Source organism: Scyliorhinus torazame, chromosome 11 (genome assembly GCF_047496885.1).
Source record: "Scyliorhinus torazame isolate Kashiwa2021f chromosome 11, sScyTor2.1, whole genome shotgun sequence".
Classification (NCBI taxonomy): Eukaryota; Metazoa; Chordata; class Chondrichthyes; order Carcharhiniformes; family Scyliorhinidae; genus Scyliorhinus; species Scyliorhinus torazame.
Window position 1 is genome coordinate 201472878 of NC_092717.1, and position 23256 is coordinate 201496133.

The following is a 23256-nucleotide window of genomic DNA, read 5'->3' on the forward strand; positions in this document are numbered from 1 at the left end:
GATCTGTGGACATACATTCCAACGTCCCTCCATTCCTCTACTCTTCTCAGTGTCTTACCCATTTATTCCATATTCCTTTGCCTCATTAGTCTTCCCCAAATGCAGAACCTCACGCTTCACCGGATTGAAATCTATTTGCCGTTGTTAGGCCCTCCTGACGAGTCGACTGATATCTGCTGCAATGTGCACCGTTTTTCTTCACCATCAACGACACGTCAATTTTTGTATTGTCTGCAAATTTCACAATCATATCTTTTAAATTTGCATCCAAATTATTGACCTATATCACAAAGAAAAAGTTTTTTGAAGGTGGAGAAATGGAGAAAGGTGAGATGGAGCAAAATAGTGGCCGGGATTCTCCATTGACCTCCGCTTGATCGGGAATCCCAATCAGGCAGAGGATGGAGCGCCTCCCCCCCCTCGGAACAGGTTTGGCACCCAGTGGGGGTGACTGACGAAGGTGTGTGACGGGGGTGTCAGTGTGTGTGTGGGGGGGGGTGTCACTGTCATGTGTGCGTGCTGTGTGGGGGGGGAGGGATGACACGATATTCCCAAGGTGGTGGGGGGGGGGGGGGGGGGGGAGGATCCCCTTCCTTGTTGGCGGGGGGGACACACACAGAATTAGCATTGTGGGGGGGCTGCCACCGGACCTCGGGATCAGGCCACCCTCTCAAAGCGTGAGCCCGATACCGGGATTTCAACGGAATCTGGCACGCTCTCCACCCTGCACATGTTTCCAAGGTTAAGAATTGGGACTCGCACCTGGGCCCTGCTCCCAATGGGCCACAATTCAGTTCACAATAATTCACAAGTCAGGTTTTGTGACATGGGAACAGGGCTAAACGCTGTATCGTTCAGAAATGTCAGGAAGTATTGGCAAGGAACTATACCTCCAGTGAGAATTGGTACCTGCCATCGTCTTATTACAGACAGAACTAGTCTCCTACACAGTTCAAACTCGGGTGATCTAGTGTGGAGAAGACATGCTGATCAATTTTTAGCAACTCGAACTATACTGCCAGAGACAGAGTCAACCGAGAATTTGTAACAAACTATGCCAAGTGAAGACCTAGACATTCCTGCGTACTTGATAATACAGGAAACAACTGTAGAAGACTGTGGGCGGCACGGTGGCACAGTGGTTAGCACTGCTGCCTCACATCGCCATGGACCCAGGTTCAATTCCAGCCTCGGGTGACTGTCTGTGTGGAGTTTGCAAGTTCTCCCCATGTCTGCGTGGGTTTCCTCCGGGTGCTCTGGTTTCTTCCCACTGTCTAAAGATGTACAGGTTGGTGGATTGGCCATGCTAATTTTCCCCTTAGTGTCCAGAGATGTGCAGATTGGGTGGGGTTGTGGAGATAGAATCATAGAATTTACAGTGCAGAAGGAGGCCATTCGGCCCTTCGAGTCTACAACGGCCCTTGGAAAGAGCACCCCACTTAAGCCCACGCCTCCACCCTATCCCTGTAACCCAGTAACCCCACCCACACTTTTTGGGCACTGAGGGTAATTTATCATGGCCAGTCCACCTAACCTGCACATCTTTGGACAGTGGAAGGAAACTGGATCACCCGGAGTGATGTGTTAGGCAGGTCAGTTCGGTGTGGACTGCACTTGATGCAGCGATGCGAGAAACAGACCTCTAACACTGTAGAAGATCCAACACGGTTTTATTGAACGATAGAACTAAACAGACATCTTTAACTGTGGGTCGACACTATACTGAACTGACTGGAGACTTTGTACTACCCTGACCAGACTTACTGGCTACCACATGGTGTTTGCACTGTGCTGGCTCGTGGACTCTGACTGTCTCAGTGGCTGGGTCCCGCGAGAGCGGGAAACCTAGTGCCCTCTGGCTTTATAGTGGTGATGTCCTGTCTGGTGATTGGCTGCACTGAGCTGTGTGCTTACTGGTCACCCTGTGTGTCAATCACTGCCTGTCTGCACTTCATTATATACATGCGTGGATATTATGACATGGAGGAAACCCAAGCACACACGGGGAGAACGTGCAGACTGCGCACAGACAGTGACCCAAACCGGGAATTGAGCATGGGAGCCTGGAACTGTGAAGCAACTGTGCTAACCACTGTGCTACCATGCTTCCCTAATAGGGTTGGGGAGTGAGTGGGGTAGGGTGTTCTTTCAGAGGATTGGTGCAGGCTCGATGGGCCAAATGGCCTCCTTCTGCACTGTAGGGATTCTAAGATAGTGGGCGTCATTCTCCGACCCCCCCGCCGGGTCGGAGAATGGCCGTTGGCCGCCGTGAATCCCGCCCCCGCCCCCGCCGAAGTCTCCGAAGGGAGAAAAGTCGGCGGGGCGTTAATGGCGCCGCTGCCGCGGAGAATGTCACGGGTCTGCGCAAGGCAGCCGATTTTCGGCCTGCCGATATTCTCCCTTCCGGATGGGCCGAAGTCCCGTCGACGTGATGACCGTTCACGTCGACGTGAATCAAACCTCCTTTTCATCGGCGTGACCCGGTGCTCCAGGCTCACGCCGACCAGCGAGGAGGTGAGTAACGGCCTGGGGGGTTGGCTCTGGGCAGGAAATGGCGTGGCCGCAGACGGATTGCGTGAGGAGAGGTGTGTCTCGGCTTGTGTGTGTGTGCGGCGGGGGGGAGGGTGGTTAGAGTAGGCTGGGCTCCGGGGGAGTGCCGGGAGGGGGTCCGTGCCGGGGTGGAGGTTGGGGGTTGTGGAGGGGGTCCGTGCCGGGGTGGAGGTTGGGGGGGGGGTCCGTGCTGGGGTGGAGGTTGGGGGGGGGGGTCCGTGCTGGGGTGGAGGTTGGGGGTTGGGGAGGGGGTCCGTGCCGGGGTGGAGGTTGGGGAGGGGGTCCATGCCGGGGTGGAGGTTGGGGGGGGTGTCCGTGCTGGGGTGGAGGTTGGGGAGGGGGTCCGTGCCGGGGTGGAGGTTGGGGAGGGGGTCCGTGCCGGGGTGGAGGTTGGGGAGGGGGTCCGTGCCGGGGTGGAGGTTGGGGAGGGGGTCCGTGCCGGGGTGGAGGTTGGGGAGGGGGTCCGTGCCGGGGTGGAGGTTGGGGGGGGGGGTCCATGCTGGGGTGGAGGTTGGGGGTTGGGGAGGGGGTCCGTGCCAGGGTGGAGATTGGGGGGGGGTCCGTGCTGGGGTGGAGGTTGGGGGTTGGGGAGGGGGTCCGTGCCGGGGTGGAGGTTGGGGGGGGGTCCGTGCCGGGGTGGAGGTTGGGGGTTGGGGAGGGGGTCCGTGCCGGGGTGGAGGTTGGGGAGGGGGACCGTGCCGGGGTGGAGGTTGGGGGGGGGGTCCGTGCTGGGGTGGAGGTTGGGGGTTGGGGAGGGGGTCCGTGCCGGGGTGGAGGTTGGGGGGGGGTCCGTGCTGGGGTGGAGGTTGGAGGTTGGGGAGGGGGTCCGTGCCGGGGTGGGTGATGGAGGGCAAATGAGTTGGTCCACCTGGCCAGGTGCCAGCCTCCAACAGTTGGACCCATGCGGTCCATGCCACCTGGCTGGGGGGAGGAGGGGATATGGGCAATGATGACATGTCGTCGTTCCCCTCCCCTCCACCAGGCCGTCATGTTTTCAGACCATCCAGCGATGTTGGCCGCCGTGGTGGCAGCCGCTCATGTCTATGTTGCCCTGGATGAGGAGGAGGAGGAGGAGCGTGCCAGAGAGGCGGCGCAGGCTGCCGCAGAGGGGCAGGCGGCAGCCGCCCAGGCTGGAGGGACACCTGACCGACAGGACGAGGAGGGGGAGGAGGACGTCGTGGCCCCACGGCAACGGAGGCACCCAAGGGCGCCCCGTGTGTACCGGCCCCGGCAGTCATACCAGGACCTCACGGACCGGGAATGCAGGAGGAGACTCCGGATGAGCCGGGAAACCGTGGCACACATCTGCCACCTGCTGGCACACCTGTCACCGCGTGGCACTGGCGGGGGACACCCTCTCCCCGTGTCTGTCAAGGTTACGGTGGCCATGAACTTTTATGCAACGGGGTCATTCCAGGCACCGAATGGGGACCTGTCCGGCATATCGCAGACATCGGTGCATCGGTGCATCCGGGCAGTGACAGATGCCCTTTATGCCATGGCGCACCGCTACATCCGCTTCCCCGTGGACCGGGCCAGCCAAGATGCCCGGGCCGTGGGCTTCTCTGCCGTTGCCGGGTTCCCCATGGTCCAGGGCGCGATCGATGGGATGCACGTCGCCGTGCGGCCACCTGCAGAGAACAGGGCCGTGTTCACTAATAGGAAGGGGACCTATTCAATGAACGTACAGGTGGTCTGCGACCACCGCATGATGATCCTGCACGTCTGCGCCCGTCACCCAGGCAGTGTACACGACTCATTCGTGTTGTCACGGTCATCCATCCCCGGCATGTACGAGGGACGCCATCCCCGGCGGATGGGCTGGTTGCTGGGCGACAGGGGCTACCCATTGCGATCGTGGCTGATGACGCCTATACGGAGGCCACGCAATGAGGCGGAGAACCGCTACAATGATGCCCATGTAGCGACAAGGGGAGTGATCGAGAGGTGCTTTGGCGTGCTGAAGATGCGTTTCAGGTGCCTGGACCTCTCTGGGGGCGCCCTCCAGTATCGGTCAGATAGGGTCGGCCGCATCATTGTGGTGTGCTGCGTCCTGCACAACATAGCCCAGCAGAGGGGCGATGTGCCGCAGGCAGAGGAGGGCGGAGTGGAGGAGCAGCAGGAAGAGGCCCAGTCCTCCCCAGATGAGGGGGATGGGGGCAATGGTCAGGGCAGACGGGGTAGACACAGGCGGGTGGCTGTCCACCGTTACCGGCTGGCCCAGCGGGCACGGGACAGACTGATAGACGCCCGCTTCACTGACTAGATGGGCGTGGGAATCGGGTAGTATGGCCACAGACCGCACACCATGACAACAGCCGACCACCCACACCCCCCACCCATCCACCCACCCAGCACCCTCACCCCCCTCCCCAACCCCACACACCCCACCCGCATGCACACCACCCCCCCACCCCCAATTGCCGATCCACCGGCGGCACAACGGGCCGGGCTCACCCAGTTGCGGGTGGACGCGTGTCTATCGCAGGCCATGGAGGATGATGACAACCCGCCTCCGATGAGCTCCTGGCTCTACATCGTTGGACTATGTCTGACCCATGGCCACAGTACCACCATCCACCCGGACCATCCCTGCATGCGGCTGTGACACTGCAGCGCACGGTCCCGTCCTCTGCCCGGGGGATGTTGATGGCGGCCCAGGGGGAAGGGGGCAGACTCACCTGGGGCTGAGGTAAGACCACCCGTCACACACACACACTTGCGCTCAACGTACATGACACGCCCGCACACTTTGGACAGAGCACAAAGGCAGCTTCGGTAGGTGTAACATTGACTTTAATAACCAAAGGAGTTCATGCACGTGCCCTAGCCCCTAAAACACATCTGTGCCCTGCACCCGTGCCAACTTACTCAGTGTCTAATTGTTTGGCCTTACGGGCCCTTTGACTACGTCTACGTGGTTCCCCAGACGGTACAGCAGAACTGGAGGTGGACTCCTGTGATTCCTGCCCTCTGACACCGGATCCCTTTGGCGGCCGTTTCCTGAGGCGTCCTGGCCTAGATGGGCCAGGCTGCGGCCCGGGCGACTGGGATGGCGAGCTGCCAGCCTGTCCTGCCCGTTGCCCACCCGATGCACCTGGGACGGAAGGGGGGGGGGGAGTCCGAGGTGTCGCGGTGTACCGGGACCTCCCCTACAGAGGGAGCCGGGACGGACCACACCACCTCCTCCTCCCTCGGGGTGCCCGATGGCCCCCAGGCCTCTACATGGGTGGGGGATGCGAACGGACTGGCCATCCGACGCGCCCCCGACATCTGGCGCTGCCAGTCCTGGAGGCCCGTGCTGGTATCGACAGGGGTCTGCAGGTTTGCAGCCATGGAGCCCAGGGGGTTGTCGAACCCTGTCTGCGACAGTGCGACGCCAGCTCGCACATGGCCACTGGCGCCGATGCCCTCAGCGATGGCCTGCTGAGACTGGGCCATGGCCTGCAGAGACTGGGCCATGGCCTGCAGAGACTGGGCTATGGCCTGCTGAGACTGGGCCATGGCCTGCTGAGACTGGGCCATGGCCTGCTGAGACTGGGCTATGGCATTGAGCGCCTCTGCCATCTGGCGCTGGCACTGGCTCATGGCCTCCTGTGAGAGGGCAGCCATTTCCTGGGCCACAGACGCCGCCTGCACGGAAGGCCCCAGGCCTCGCAAACCGTTCCCCATGTCTGACACCGTCGCACCCATTGCCTCCACCGCGGACGCCACCCGTGCGGTGTCAGCCTGGGTGGCACGCATGACCGGGACCACTCCCAGCTCCTGGACGCGGGTGGACTCCTCCACCTGCGACCGCAGCCGCCGCAAGCCACCCGTCACCCTATTCGCTCGTCTCCGTGTCGGTGGTTGCATCGGATCTATGTGTGGCTGTGGTAACTGCAGGAACCCGGGATCCATCTGGGCGGCAGATGTTCGCTTGGCCTGGGCTGCCCTCCGACCGCCCGGTCCCTCTGCTGCTCCTACCTCCACCTGCTGTACCGGGACGGCTGTGTTGTGCGCACCAGTGAGTGTACCAGACGCCTCATCACTAAAGTGCCCAACCGTGGTGAGTGTTTCTGCGATGGTGGAGGGTGTTGGTGACAGCAGTGGCGTTGTGTCGTGCACTTCGTCCCACTCTGAGTCCATGGCACTTTGGGGTGGGGGTTCGTCTCCACCCATCCACTCTGAGTCACTGTCCGGTATTTCGTCTTCCCGGGTAGGGGTGTCCTGGGTAGTGCTGTCCCGGGTAGTGCTGTCCCGGGTAGTGCTGTCCCAGGTCGGGGTGTCCTGGGTAGTGGTGTCCCGGGTAGGGGTGTCCTGGATAGTGGTGTCCTGGGTAGTGGTGTCCTGGCTCGGATGTGACGGGGGGCCTGTGGCTGCCCCCCCTCATCGCTGGGTGGTCGCTCCCGCACGTGACGGGGGTGTCGTCTCCCTGTTGCTCCAGGTCTCTCCGTCTCCCGTGGTGTGCGAGGGGCATCCTGCGGGCGTCGCATGCTGGAGGGTGCGGGTCTCTCCGTCTCCTGTGGTCTCCGAGGGGCATCCTGCGGGCGGTGTGCATCTGCGGTAATGGGTGCCTGGACGTTTGGTCCTGCGATACACAATGAAGCATGCATGGTTAGACATCAGGCAGTGATCAGGTGATACGGGGGAGGGGGATATAGGGGAGGGGGGATATGGGGACGGGCTGTTGGTGGCTCACTTGCTCGTGGGGGCCCCGACCTCTGCATCAGCAACCTCCCGGTCCTCAGGTCCGCCAGCCAGTTCCAGGGCCCTTTCCTCGTGTACGGTCAGTGGCCTCTCATCAGCGGGCCCTCCTCCAGTCCTCACATGCTCCCTATTGTTGTGTGCGCGCTTCTCCTGTGGGGGGGGGGGGGGTGGTGGCAGGGGTAAAAGGCAACAGTGTTAGGCAGGTATATGAATGCACGCCATCGGTTGCGCGTGCATTGCAGAGGTTAAGGTTAGGGCTGGATTCACTTGGGGATATGGGGGATATGGGGGGAGGGGGGATATGGGGGAGGGGGGATATGGGGGAGGGGGGATATGGGGGAGGGGGGGATATGGGGGATATGGGGAGGGGGGATATGGGGAGGGGGGATATGGGGGAGGGGGGATATGGGGGAGGGGGGATATGGGGAGGGGGGATATGGGGGATATGGGGGAGGGGGGATATGGGGGAGGGGGGATATGGGGGAGGGGGGATATGGGGGAGGGGGGATATGGGGGAGGGGGGATATGGGGAGGGGGATATGGGGGAATGGGGATATGGGGGAGGGGGGATATGGGGGAATGGGGATATGGGGGAGGGGGGATATGGGGGATATGGGGAGGGGGGATATGGGGGAGGGGGGATATGGGGGAGGGGGGGGATATGGGGGAGGGGGGGATATGGGGGAGGGGGGGATATGGGGGAGGGGGGGATATGGGGGATATGGGGGAGGGGGGATATGGGGAGGGGGGATATGGGGGAGGGGGGGATATGGGGGATATGGGGGAGGGGGGATATGGGGGGATATGGGGAGGGGGGGATATGGGGGATATGGGGGAGGCTCACCCTGTCTGCTCTGACGAGGTCGTTCACCTTCTTGTGGCACTGGGTGCCTGTCCATGGTGTTAGGGCCACAGCGGTGACGGCCTCTGCCACCTCCCTCCACAGACGCCGGCTGTGGCGTGGGGCAACTCTGCGGCCGTGCCCGGGATACAGGGCGTCCCTCCTCTGCTCCACCGCGTCCAGGAGCGCCTCCACATCGCGTGACTCGAACCTCGGGGCTGAGCAACGGCCAGCCATCAAGTCGGGTGTTTGCGGTCGGGTGTTCCGGTCGGGTGGGGGGGAGCTGCGCGGCCTTATGAGCCGTCACGCCGTGCAGCGCGTATGACGCTGCACGGCGTGAACCACTGCGCAAGCGCGGATCCCGTTACGTCGCTGCTAGCCCATTTCGGGCCGCAGACTATCGGCCCATTTTTATGACGTGACGCAAGTGGGATTTGCGCCGTTTTTTGCGCCGATCGGCGGATTTTCCGCCGATAACGGAGAATTTTGCCCAGTATTCCTGTTGAGGACACTTCATCACCGAGTATACCTGCCAACATGATGTCAACTCTAGTTGAGACAACTACAGACGATGTTGAAACCAAACCAAAAACACCAGAGGTTGCAGTCAACATGCTAAAGCAGAGGCCTGATTTTCACTGACAAACACACAGAAATCGAGGTCCGCTGGAATGTCTAACTTATTGACTGTTGTGTTTATAAATAGTTCATATTGTAAATTTTGATTGTTAATGTGATATTGGGCTGGATTATTCCGCCCCACCGCGAAAGTCCATTGCCCTTGGACGGGATTCTGCATTCGCAGGGCGGGTGCAGCTGGAGAATCCCGCCCTTTGTGCTTTATTCCAGGAACCTCTGATGTAAAGGGGAGGAAAGTGTTGTGTTTTCTTTTTTGTTCCTAGTTGGAACAAGGTCACTTTAAGAGTCCGATCATGTGATGTATTGATGATGTCATTGGCTGTTTGTGTGGGCGAATGAGCAGTCTATCTTTACAGCCTGTAGAGTAAACACCTTTCCAATAAAACTCTTGTTTGTTTGTACCCTGTGGTCTGCAAGCCTATCCTTTAAAAAGACCACAGTTTGAAGCTCAGCAGATGCCAAGTCTATTTCAGCCTGAGTGAGTGGTTAGGAGTACTTCGAACATCCAAATTGCTGATAATCCCACCCTTCTTAATGGAACAACATGATGGCTAACAGCTAATTGCTCGGTATCTGACTCAGAGATGACAATATCAGTGGATACAATGGGAAATGACCAATAAACGAGGCAAAATCTGACCACCAAGACACCCTATCTGCTGTGTTAATGCATGTCTTGAGTTCCTGTTCTCGTCAGGATGTGCATACTGAGAGACAAATCCGTCAGACATGCCAACAGCTTCCATTCATCTTATTTGATGTATGAGGCTTTGATGTCTCAGTGTATATTTTTTGATTGCTTAATTTACTTATGCACTGGTTTTGGCAAAATGAAATATAGTAGCAGGGTTATTCGGCTTTTTTAGATTTAAGTTAATGCAAGAAAATAGGTATAAAACAATTCTGTATACCTGGTATCAGGAATGTTCATTATGATAGTATTGTGTTTCAAGAAAATAATTCTAATATAATCGTTAAGGGTACCATGTTCCAAATATTAAATGCAATGGTTACTCACGTAGTCAATGGAAACAGATGCGACTTAATGGGCCTCCTGACTCCTCTCTTTGTCAGTCCGAATGCGACTTGTTATAGTTGTTGTAAATAGTCTATAACCAACCAGCATGATGAGACATTTTGTTTTCACATTTTCCACTAAATGCTGAACTGTCATGGAACAAAGTGCCTTGTCAGTCTGTAATAGGAGTAAAGAACAAAGGGCCTTATTGCCTGTATAGATGCACAGGACAAAGTGTGCTGTCAGCCTGTGACCAGACCAGCGAGCCAAGTGTGCTGTCAGCCTGTAACATACATAGAACAAAAGGGATAAAGTTTCCATTTTAGGTGCAAATGGCGAGGTGCGTGCAAAGTGCGTCCAATTGGGGAGGCGGTGACATAATGGTATGCCACTCGACGAGTAATCCAGAGTACTAGGGTAATAATCTGGGGACCCGAGTTCAAACCTCACCATGGCAGATGGTGAGATTTTAATTCAATAAAAATCAGGAATTAAAAGTCTAATGATGACCATGAAGCCATTGACGCGTATTCATAGAATCAAAGAATCACAGAATCTCTACAGTGCAGAAGGAGGCCATTTGGCCCATCGAGTCTGTACCGACCCGCTGAAAGAGCACCCCACCCAGGCCCACTTCCCCGCAACCCTACCTAACCTCTGGACACTAAGGACAATTTATCGTAGCCAATCCACCTAACCTGCACATCTTTGCACTGTGGGAAGAGACCGGAGCACCCGGAGGAAGCCCACACAGACATAACATAGGGAGGAAGTGCAAACTCCACACAGACAGTCTCCCAAGGACGGAATCAATCCCGGGAGCCTGGTGCTGTGAGGCAACTGTGCTAACCACTGTGCCACATGCCACCCATGTTGTAAAAACCCATCTGGTTCATTGATGTCCTTTAGGAAGGAAATCTGCCATCCTTACCTGGGGCGAAATTCTCCGTTATTGGCGCAAAGTCCGCCGATTGGCGCAAAAAACGGCGCAAATCCGACTTGCATCACGCCGCAAAAATGGTTGAAAAGTCTCCGACCCGAAATGGGCTAGCAGCGACGAGACGGGATCCGCGCTTGCGCACGTGGTTCACGCCGTGCAGCGTCATACACGCCGCACGGCGTGACGGCTCATAAGGACGCGCTGCTTCCCCCCACCCGACTGGAACACCCGACCGGAACACCCGACTGGATGGCTGGCCGCCGCTCAGCCCCGAGGTCCCAGTCACGGGATGTGGAGGCGCTCCTGGATGCAGTGGAGCAGAGGAGGGCGGCCCTGTATCCCGGGCACGGCCGCAGAGTTGCCCCACGCCACAGCCGGCGTCCGTGGAGGGAGGTGGCAGAGGCCGTCACCGCTGCGGCCCTGACACCACGGACAGGCACCCAGTGCCACAAGAAGGTGAACGTCCTCGTCAGAGCAGGCAGGGTGAGCCTCCCCCCGCCCGCCCGATATCCATATCCCCCCTCCCCCATATCCCCCCTCCCCCATATCACCCCCTCCCCCATATCCCCCATATCCCCCATATCCCCGCCCCCATATCCCCCTCCCCCATATCCCCATATCCCCCCTCCCCCATATCCCCCCCTCCCCCATAACCCCCCTCCCCCATATCCCCCCTCCCCCATATCACCTGATCACTGCCTGCGTGTCTAACCATGCATGCGTCATTGTGTATCGCAGGAGCAAACGTCGAGGCACCCATCCCCGCAGATGCAGACCGCCCGCAGGATGCCCCTCGGAGGCCACGGGAAACGGAGAGACCCGGACCCTCCGGCATGCGACGCCCGCAGGATGCCCCTCGGAGGCCACGGGAGACGGAGAGACCCCAGACCCTCCGGCATGCGATGCCCGCAGGATTCCCCTCGCACACCACGGGAGACGGAGAGACCCGGACCCTCTGGCATGCGACGCCCCGCAGGATGCCCCTCGCACACCACGGGAGACGGAGAGACCCGGACACTCCGGCATGCGACGCCCGCAGGATGTCCCTTGGAGACCACGGGAGACGGAGAGACCTGGAGCAACAGGGAGACGACGCCCCCGTCACGTGCGGGTGCGACGACGCAGGCGTGTGCCACCCAGCGACGAGGGGGGCAGCCACAGGCCCCCGTCACAGCCGAGCCAGGACACCACTACCCAGGACACCACTACCCAGGTCACCACTACCCAGGACACCACTACCCAGGACACCACTACCCAGGACACCACTACCCGGGACAGCACTACCCAGGACACCCCTACCCGGGACAGCACTACCCAGGAAGACAAAATACCGGACAGTGACTCAGAGTGGATGGGTGGAGACGAACCCCCACCCCAAAGTGCCATGGACTCAGAGTGGGACGAAGAGCACGACACAACGCCACTGCTGTCACCAACACCCTCCACCATCGCAGAAACACTCACCTCGGTTGGGCACTTCAGTGATGAGGCGTCTGGTACACTCACTGGTGCGCACAACACAGCCGTCCCGGTACAGCAGGTGGAGGTAGGAGCAGCAGAGGGGGCCGGGCGGTCGGAGGGCAGCCCACCCCAAGCGAACATCTGCCGCCCATATGGATCCCGGGTTCCTGGAGTTACCACACCCACACATAGATCCGATGCAACCACCCGACCCGGAGACGAGCGAAGAGGGTGACGGCCGGCTTGCGGCGGCTGCAGTCGCAGGTGGAGGAGTCCACCCGCGTCCAGGAGCCGTGTCATGCGTGCCACCCAGGCCGACACCGCACGGGAGGCGTCCGCGGTGGAGGCAATGGGTGCGACGGTGTCAGACATGGGGAACGGTTTGCGAGGGCCTGGGGCTTTCCTTGCAGGTGGCGTCTGTGGCCCAGGACATGGCTGCCCTTTCACAGGAGGCCATGAGCCAGTGCCAGCACCAGATGGCAGAGGCGCTCAACGCCATAGCCCAGTCTCTGCAGGCCATGGCCCAGTCTCAGCAGGCCATGGCCCAGTCTCAGCAGGCCATGGCCCAGTCTCTGCAGGCCATCGCTTAGGGCATCGGCGCCATTGTGGCCATGTGCGAGCCGGCGTCGCACTGTCACAGACAGGGTTTGCCAACCCCCTGGGCTCCATGGCTGCAAACCTGCAGACCCCTGTCGATACCAGCACGGGCCTCCAGGACTGGCAGCGCCAGATGTCGGGGGGGGCGTCGGATGGCCAGTCCGTTCGCATCCCCCACCCATGTAGAGGCCTGGGGGCCATCGGGCACCCCGAGGGAGGAGGAGGTGGTGTGGTCCGTCCCGGGTCCCCCTGTAGGGGTGGTCCCCGGAACACCGACTCCCCCCCATCCGTCCCAGATGCATCGGGTGGGCAACGGGCAGGACAGGCTGGCAGCTCGCCATCCCAGTCGCCCGGGCCGCAGCCTGGCCCATCTAGGCCAGGACGCCCCAGGAAACGGCCGCCAAAGGGATCCAGTGTCAGAGGGCAGGAATCACAGGAGTCCACCTCCAGTTCTGCTGTACCGTCTGGGGAACCACGTAGACGTAGTCAAAGGGCCCGTAAGGCCAAACAATTAGACACTGAGTAAGTTGGCACGGGTGCAGGGCACAGATGAGTTTTAGGGGCTAGGGCACGTGCATGAACTCCTTTGGTTATTAAAGTCAATGTTACACCTACAGAAGCTGCCTTTGTGCTCTGTCCAAAGCGTGCGGGGGTGTCATGTACATTGAGCGCAAGTGTGTGTGTGAGGGGTGGTCTTACTTCAGCCCCAGGTGAGTCTGCCCCCTTCCCCCTGGGCCGCCATCAACAACCCCCGGGCAGAGGACGGGACCGTGGCGCTGCAGTGTCACAGCCGCATGCAGGGATGGTCCGGGTGGATGGTGGTACTGTGGCCATGGGTCAGACATAGTCCAACGATGTGGAGCCAGGAGCTCACCGCAGGGCGGGTTGTCATCATCCTCCATGGCCTGCAATAGACACGCGTCCACCCGCAACTGTGTGAGCCCGGCCGTTGTGCCGCAGGTGGATCGGCAATGGGGGGGGGGGGGGGCGTGGTGTGCATGCGGGTGGGGTGGGTGGGGTTGGGGAGGGGGGTGAGGGTGCTGGGTGGGTGGATGGGTGGGGGGTGGTGGGTGGTCGGCTGTTGCCATGGTGTGTGGTCTGTGGCCATACTACCCGATTCCCACGGCCATCTAGTCAGTGAAGCGGGCGGCTATCAGCCTGTCCCCGTGCCCGCTGGGCCAGCCGGTAACGGTGTCCACCCGCCTGTGTCTAGCCCGTCTGCCCTGACCATTGTCCCCATCCCCCTCCATCTGGGGAAGACTGCGCTTCTTCCTGCTGCTCCTCCCACTCCGCCCTCCTCTGCCTGCGGCACATCGCCCCTCTGTTGGGCTATGTTGTGCAGGACGCAGCACACCACAATGATGCGGCCGACCCTATCTGACCGATACTGGAGGCGCCCCCAGAGAGGTCCAGGCACCTGAAACACATCTTCAGCACTCCAATGCACCTCTCGATCACTCCCCTTGTCGCTACATGGGCATCATTGTAGCGGTTCTCCGCCTCATTGCGTGGCCTCCGTACAGGCGTCATCAGCCACGATCGCAATGGGTAGCCCCTGTTGCCCATGCAACCAGCCCCTCAGCCGGGGATGGCGTCCCTCGTACATGCCGGGGATGGATGTCCGCGACAACACGTATGAGTCGTGTACACTGCCTGGGGTGACGGGCGCAGACGTGCAGGATCATCATGTGGTGGTTGCAGGACCACCTGTATGTTCATCGAATAGGTCCCCTTCCTATTGGTGAACACGGCCCTGTTATCTGCAGGTGGCCGCACGGCGACGTGCATCCCATCGATCGCGCCCTGGACCATGGGGAACCGGGCCACGGCAGAGAAGCCCACGGCCCGGGCATCCTGGCTGCCCGTCCACAGGGAAGCGGATGTAGCGGTGCGCCATGGCATATAGGGCATCTGTCACTGCCCGGATGCACCGATGCACCGATGTCTGCGAAATGCCGGACAGGTCCCACTCGGTGCCTGGAATGACCCCGTTGCATAAATGTTCAACATTTTGCTAGAAGTAGATTACTGCCACAAACCAATGCCTCCAGGATGAATTAGCCACCACTGGGTGTTTCTGGGAATTGTCCACACTTACGGCCTTGAATAAGGCTCTTCAAATTAATTAAGTTCTTTTGGCCATTCTAGGCACATTAGAAACATTTTTGATGCCTTTGAGAAACATTCCCGTGCTGGGGAGGGGGATGGGGGGGACCGTGCTGGGGAAGGGGATGGGAGGGGGTGGTCCGTGCCGGGGAGGAGGATGGGGGGGTCTGTGCCGGGGAGGTGGATGGGGGGCCCGTGCCGGGGAGGGGGATGGGGGGGGTCCGTGCTGGGGAGGATGGGGGGTCCATGCCGGGGAGGGGGATGGGGGGGGGGTCCCTGCCGGGGAGGAGGTTGGGGGGGTCCGTGCCGGGGAGAGGGATGGGGGGGAGTCCGTGCCGGGGAGGGGGATGGGGGGTCTGTGCCGGGGAGGGGGATGGGGGGTCTGTGCCGGGGAGGGGGATGGGGGGGGGGGGTCCGTGCCGGGGAGGAGGATGGGGGGGATCCGTGCTGGGGAGGAGGTTGGGGGGGTCCCGTGCCGGGGAGGGGGATGGGGGGGGAGTCCGTGCCGGGGAGGGGGATTGGGGGGGTCTGTGCCGGGGAGGGGGATGGGGGGTCCGTGCCGGGGAGGAGGATGGGGGGGACCGTGCTGGGGAGGGGGATGGGGGGGGCGTCCATGGTGGGGAGGAGGATGGGGGGGTCCGTGCCGGGGAGGGGGATGGGGGGGTCCGTGCCGGGGAGGGGGATGGGGGGGGGTCCGTGCCGGGGAGGAGGACGTGGGGGTCCGTGCCGGGGAGGGGATGGGGGGGTCCGTGCCGGGGAGGGGGTGGGGGGGTCCGTGCCGGGGAGGGGGATGGGAGGTCCGTGCCGGGGAGGGGGGATGGGGGGGGACGGGCCGGGGAGGAGGGTGGGGGGGGTCCGTGCCGGGGAGGGGGGTGGGGGGTCCGTGCTGGGAGCAGGATGGGGGGGTCCGTGCCGGGGAGAGTGATGGGGGGGGTCCGTGCCGGGGAGGAGGATGGGGGGGTCCGTGCCGGGGAGGGGGATGGGGGGGTCCGTGCCGGGGAGGGGGATGTGGGGTCCGTGCCGGGGAGGGGGTGGGGGTCTGTGCCGGTGAGGGGATGGGGGGGGTCCGTGCTGGGGAGGGGGATGGGGGGTCCGTGCCAGGGAGGGGGGATGGGGGGGTCCGGGGAGGAGGATGGGGGGGTCCGTGCTGGGGAGGGGGATGGGGGGTCCGTGCCGGGGAGGAGGATGGGGGGGACGTGCGCGTGGAGGGGCATGGGGGGTCCATGCCGGGGAGGAGGATGGGGGGGGGTCCGTGCCAGGGAGTGGGATGGCGGGTCCGTGCCGGGGAGGGTGGTGGGGGGGTCCGTGCCGGTGAGGGGGATGGGGAGTCCGTGCCGGGGAGGGGGATGGGGGTTCCGTGCCGGGGAGGGGGTGGGGGGGTGGTCCGTGCCGGGGAGGGGGATGGGGGGGGGGGGGTCCGTGTCAGGGAGGGGGATGGGGGGTCCGTGCCGGGGAGGGGGATGGGGGGTCCGTGCCGGGGAGGGGGATGGGGGGGGTCCGTGCTGGGGAGGGGGATGGGGGTCCGTGCCGGGGAGGGGGATGGGGGGGGACGGGACGGGGAGGGGGATGGGGGGGGTCCGTGCTGGGGAGGGGATGGGGGGTCCGTGCCGGGGAGGGGGATGGGGGGGGGACGGGACGGGGAGGAGGGTGGGGGGGTCCGTTCCGGGGAGGGGGATGGGGGGGGTCCGTGCCGGGGAGGGGGATGGGGGGTCCGTGCCGGGGAGGGGGAGGGGGATGGGGGCTCCGTGCCGGGGAGGGGGCTGGGAGGTCCGTGACGGGGAGGGGGATGGGGGGTCCGTGCCGGTGAGGGGGATGGGTGGTCCGTGCCGGGGAGCGGGATGGGGGGTCCGTGCCGGGGAGGGGGGATGGGGGTGGGGGTCCGTGCTGGGGAGGGGGATGGGAGGTCCGTGCCGGGGAGGGGGATGGGGGGGGAACGGGCCGGGGAGGAGGGTGGGGGGGTCCGTGCCGGGGAGGGGGATGTGGGGGGTCCGTGCCGGGGAGGGGGATGGGGGGTCCGTGCCGGGGAGGGGGCTGGGGGGTCCGTGCCGGGGAGGGAGATGGGGGGGTCTGTGCCGGGGAGGGGGATGGGATGGGGGTCCGTGCCGGGGAGGAGGATGGGGGGGTCCGTGCCGGCGAGGGGGATGGGGGGGTCCATGCCGGGGCGGGGGATGTGGGGTCCGTGCCGGGGAGGGGGATGGGGGGTCCGTGCCGGGGAGGGGGATGGGGGGGTGTCCGTGCTGGGGAGGGGGATGGGGGGGTCCGTGCCAGGGAGGGGGGATGGGGGGGGCCGGGGAGTACGATGGGGGGGTCCGTGCTGGGGAGGGGGATGGGGGGTCCGTGCCAGGGAGGAGGATGGGGGGGACGTTCCGGTGAGGGGCATGGGGGGTCCATGCCGGGGAGGGGGACGGGGGGGGGGGGGTCCGTGCCAGGGAGAGGGGGATGGCGAGTCCGTGCCAGGGAGGGGGGTGGGGGGTCCGTGCCGGTGAGGGGGATGGGGAGTCCGTGCCGGGGGGGCATCCCCCTCCCCGGCACGGACCCCCCTCCCGGCACTCCCCCGGAGCCCAGCCCACTCCAACCACCCCCCTGCCGCACACACACACACACAACCCGAGACACACCTCTCCCCCACACATTCAGACTGCGGCCACGCCATCGCCTGCCCAGCGGCCAACCCCCCAGGCCGTCACTCACCTCCACGCTGGTCGGCGTGAACCTGGAGCACAGGTTCATGCCGATGAAAAGGAGGTTTGATTTACGTCGACTTGACCGGTCATCACGTCGACGGGACTTCGGCCCATCCGGAAGGGAGAATATCGGCAGGCCCAAAATCGGCTGCCTTGCGCACACCCGTGACATTCTCCGCGGCAGCGGCGCCATTAACGCCCCGCCGACCTTTCTCCCTTCGGAGACTTCGGCAACCGGCGGGGGCGGGATTCACGGCGGCCAACGGCCATTCTCCGACCCGCTGGGGGGTCGGAGAATGACGCCCCTGGTCTGGCCTACATGTGACTCCAGAGCCACAGCAATGTGATTGGCTCTTAAATGCCCTCTGAAATGGCCTAGTAAACCACTCAATTCAAGGGCAGTTAGGGATGGGCAATACATGCTGGCCCAGCCAACAATGCCCCCATCCCCTGAAAGAATAAAAATAACATTTGAAATATGTTTTTCCCCTGGGAGCTTTGGGTCAAATGCTGAACAGAACATCTGTCATGAATCAACCGAACTGGGTGGTGTTTTAAAATACAATTCTACAATGAGTTTTGCTCTAAAACAATTCTCCAATGTAATTTAGAGTGGTAACTTGGTGCGGTTTGATTAGAACAGCTGAAATTGGGTTTATCACATAGAAAAATAAGCAAATTCAATTACGTTAATCCACTACCGGTGAGCAAACCAATTTTAAATGAAATTACTCTTTAAAAATATACTTACCATTTACTAGTTACAATGGGGCATAATAGACAGTTCCTTAGTAAATTAAAATAATAATTGCATTCAAAATGTTTCTAATGTGCCTAGAATGGCCAAAAGAACTTAATTAATTTGAAGAGCCTTATTCAAGGCCCGTAAGTGTGGACAATTCCCAGAAACACCCAGTGGTGGCTAATTCATCCTGGAGGCATTGGTTTGTGGCGGTAATCTACTTCTAGCAAAATGTTTTAAACTAATAAGGAAGATCGCAGAAACTCAAGTTACACTGAGCAAAATTTGCAGTTCGAATTTCATTGGGCGGAATTTGCCACTTTCTAGATTTCAAAAGAGAGGGCTGCTGTTTTTAAAAAATAGATGTAGAAAAAATTGAAATAGAGAAAGCTAGGACCCCCACAGACATGTGTCATGATATCCATATTAACATATCATGGTGCAATCACACACACACACTGATGGACAGGCCGACGGACCAATCAACACACACGCAACATCACAGCCAATCACCAGTGAGAGCACACGCACTATAAAACAGGGAACACCACAGTTCCCGCTCATTCCACCAGGAGATAGCTCAGAGCACTGGGGCAAAATTCTCCGTAATCAGCGCGATGTCCGCCGACCGGCGCCAAAAACGGCGCAAATCAGTCCGGCATCGCGCCGCCCCAAAGGTGCGGAATCCTCCGCATCTTGAGCAGCCGAGCCATAACCTTGAGGGGCTAGGCCCGCGGCGGACTTATTTCCGCCCCGCCACCTGGCGGGAAAGGCCTTTGGTGCCCCGCCAGCTGGCGCGAAACTGACTTTGCCGGGCGGCGCATGCGTGGAAGCGTCAGCGGCCGCTCACGGCATCCCCGCGCATGCGCAGTGGAGGGGGTCTCTTCCGCCTCCGCCATGGTGGAGACCGTGGCGAAGGCGGAAGGAAAAGAGTGCCCCCACGGCACAGGCCCGCCCGCGGATCGGTGGGCCCCGATCGTGGGCCAGGCCACCGTGGGGGCACCCCCCGGGGCTAGATCGCCCCGCGCCCCCCCCAGGACCCCGGAGCATGCCCGTGCCGCCTTGTCCTGCCGGTAAGAGAGGTGGTTTAATCCACGCCGGCAGGACAGGCATTCTAGCAGCGGGACTTCGGCCCATCCGGGCCGGAGAATTGCCGGGGGGGGGGCCCGCCAACCGGTGCGGCGCGATTCCCGTCCCCGCCGAATATCCGGTGCCAGAGAATTCGGCAACCGGCGGGGGCGGGATTAACGCCAGCCCCCGGCGATTCTCCGACCCGGCGGGGGGTCGGAGAATCTCGCCCCAGATCTCACAGCGTGCCACTCAGACATACACCATGTTCTGAGTGCCTCTCTAAGATAATGATAGGGCTGGGTCTACAGGTTAACTGGTGAAGTACAAACCACAGCCAGAAGTTAACAGTTGTTATTATACAGAATAATAAAACAGAGTTGTACCATCCACAACCGTGTTGGTTCGTTTGTATATCGGAACACCCAACACAACATGATACCAGGGTTGGAAACTCCCTAGCAACTGTGAGACCTACCTGCACATCTTCAGAGATCCGCCATCCTGCGCCATGGACACCATCAGCCCGCCGCAGCCGCTCCAAATCGCTGGAAATCTCGGCGTCAACTGGAAGCTGTTTAAACAGCGCTTCCAACTCTTCCGAGAAGCCACAGACAGGGAGAATGCATCGGATACCAGGAAGATTGCCCTCCTCCTCTCCACGGCAGGGCAACACGCCATCCACATCTATAACTCCCTGGCATTCGTGGAAGGCGAGGACAAGACGAAGTACAAGACGGTCCTTCTAAAACTTGAGCAACACTTCAGCATCAAAGTGAATGAGAGCTTCGGGAGCTACCTCTTCCAGCAGCGCCTGCAGGGTAAGGATGAGTCTTTTCAATCTTATTTGACACACCTCCGTATCCTCGCGCAGTCCTGCGGCTACGAGGCCACCTCCGATTCCATGATTCGGGACCAAATAGTTTTTGGGGTCACCTCGGGCACCCTACGCCAGCAGCTCCTCAAAATATGGAGCCTCACCCTAGCCAACACAATCGAAACCTGCGTCCTCCACGAAAACGCGACCAGCCGGTACTCCCAATTCCAGGCGGCAGAATCGGCACGGCAAGGGTCATACGAGGCTGAGCGGGTCCAGTCGATCGGGTTCCTCCTGGCCCGCGGCCCGGACGAGGGCGGCCATTTCGCGCGCTTTCCGAGGCCTCCCGCGCTTGTACGCGCCAAAAGAGGGGCCGTCGACACAGAGGGACATGACGCGCAGGCATGCTCTACGCAGGACCGAACTGCACAAGCGCGGTGGCGCAACGAATGCCATGACGTCACGACGTGCGGCAACTGTGGATCCGCACACTTAAAGCGGCAATGTCCAGCCAAAACTCGACAATGCCTCCGCTGTGGCAAGATGGGCCACTACGCTGCCTGCTGTCGAGCAGCTCAACCTGCCAACGCTCCGCAATTCCGCCAGCCTCGCAGGGACGTGCGGGCCATTCAGCCCCCATACACTGAGTCATACCCTGACGACGTACAGACCGGTGATACCGACGACCGGGAAGCCTTCCGCGTTGCGGTAATAGACAGAAATCGGATGTCCCCAAGTAGGTCTCGCCAGCCGATGCCAGTGCACAGCGTTAATCCGGGCGATGAATGGTGTGCCACCCTAATGATCAACCGATCACCAATCACATTCCGCTTAGACACTGGTGCCTCCGCCAATCTCACTGCATGGTCAGCCTTCCACACCTTGAAGGTCAAACCACCGATTCGGCCATCCCGCTGTCAGTTGGTCGATTACAACGGTAATGTTATCCCGGCCATGGGGTCCTGCCAGCTCGAGGTTCATACACAGCCACACTGTCTTTTGAGATAGTTGGATCCTCAAAGGACTCCCTGCTAGGCACAGGTGTGCAAGATCCTCCACCTCGTTCAGCGGGTACACACTCTGTCTCCAGAAGGCACGTCCGATTTCCCGGATGCAGACTTTAGGGCACAGCTCCACTCGCTCCTCGCCCACAACCAGGAGGTTTTCGAGGGCATGGGCACACTGCCCTACACTTAGAGAATACGGCTCAAACCGGACGCCACCCCAGTCATTCACGCACCTCGTAGAGTCCCAGCACCACTCAAAGACTGCCTCAAGCAGCAGCTGCAGGATCTGCAGGACTAAGGAGTGCTTTCCCGGGTCACGGAGCCCACACCATGGGTCAGCTCCATGGTGTGCTTAAAAAAGCCCTCTGGCGAACTCCAGATCTGCATCGACCCAAAAGACCTGAACAATAACATCAGGAGGGAACACTACCCCATACCCAAACGGGAAGAGATTTGGAGCGAAATGGCCCGGGCTAAAATTTTTACCAAGCTTGATGCCTCAAAGGGTTTTTGGCAGATGCAGCTGGATCAGTCCAGCAGGAAGCTGTGTACTTTCAACACTCCCTTTGGCAGATACTGCTACAATAGGATGCCGTTTGGCATCATCTCGGCATCCGAGGTGTTTCATCGAATCATAGAACAGATGATGGAGGGTATCGAAGGGGTGCGCATCTATGTTGACGACGTCATCATCTGGTCCACCACACCACAGGAGCACATCAGTCGTCTCCAGCGCTTCTTTGCTCGGATACGAGAACACGGCCTGCGCCTCAACTGAGCCAAGTGTTCTTTTGGCGAAACTGAGCTAAAGTTTCTGGGGGACCACATACCCCGGTCAGGGGTGCGTCCAGATGCAGACAAAGTGACAGCTATTGCAGCCATGCCGCAGCCGGCAGACAAGAAGGCAGTGCTACGCTTTCTCGGGATGGTCAACTTCCTGGGGAAGTTTATTCCCAACCTTGCCTCCCACACAACGGCTCTTCGCCACCTGGTGAAGAAGACTACGGAGTTCCAGTGGCTGCCTGCATACCAGAAGGAATGGGAGGAGCTCAAGATCAAGCTCACCACCACCCCGGTATTGGCGTTCTTCGACACTACTCGAGATACAAAGATCTCGACTGATGCCAGCCAGACCGGCATTGGGGCGGTACTCCTGCAACGGGACGACACTGCATCATGGGCCCCAGTCGCCTATGCCTCGCGGGCCATGACCCCCACAGAACAGCGCTATGCGCAGATTGAGAAGGAGTGCCTGGGTTTGTTAACCGGCATAGATAAGTTCCACAACTATATGTATGGTCTTCCTCAGTTCCTCATGCCCCCTGGTCGGCATCATACAAAAGGACCTCAATGAGATGACCCCTCGCCTCCAGCGCATTCTGCTCAATCTCCGGAGGTATGACTTCCAACTGGTCTACACCCCGGGAAAGGACCTCATCATCGCGGATGCCCTGTCCAGAGCAGTGAGCACACCGCCCGAATCGGGGGGGGGGGTTCGTCTGTCAGGTCGACGCACATGTAGCCTTCACATCGGCCAATCTGCCAGCTACTGATGCAAGTCTGGCCCGTATTCACCGTGAGACTGCGGCTGACCCCCTTCTACAACGTGTGATGCGCCACATGACGGAAGGGTGGCTCAAGGGGCAGTGCCCACAATTCTACAATGTCCGGGATGACTTGGCCGTCATTGATGGTGTCCTCCTAAAGTTGGACCGGATTGTGATCCCACACAGCATGCACAGGCTTGTCCTCGAACAATTGCACGAAGGCCATCTCGGGGTTGAAAAGTGCAGGCGGAGGGCCCGAGAAGCTGTGTACTGCCCGGGCATTAGCGACGACATCGCCAGCATAGATTTCATAGAATTTACAGTGCAGAAGGAGGCCATTCGGCCCATCGAGTCTGCACCGGATCTTGGAAAGAGCACCTTACCCAAGGTCAACACCTCCACCCTATCCCCATAACCCAGTAACCCCACCCAACACTAAGGGCAATTTTTGGACACTATGGGCAATTTAGCATGGCCAATCCACCTAACCCGCACATCTTTGGACAGTGGGAGGAAACCGGAGCACCCGGAGGAAACCCATGCACACACG

General features: G+C 60.6%; 1 long non-coding RNA gene across 1 annotated transcript in view; it reads right to left on the reverse strand.

Moving 5' to 3' along the window:
* LOC140386043 (uncharacterized) overlaps positions 1-23256 on the reverse strand; it is a 64823-nt gene that overhangs the window by 11847 nt on the left and 29720 nt on the right. The window contains exons 3-4 of the long non-coding RNA XR_011933555.1: positions 9738-9914; positions 59-231 (exon numbers count right to left, since the gene is read on the reverse strand). This is a non-coding gene — a long non-coding RNA (uncharacterized lncRNA). The remainder of the gene's footprint in view (positions 1-58; positions 232-9737; positions 9915-23256) is intronic.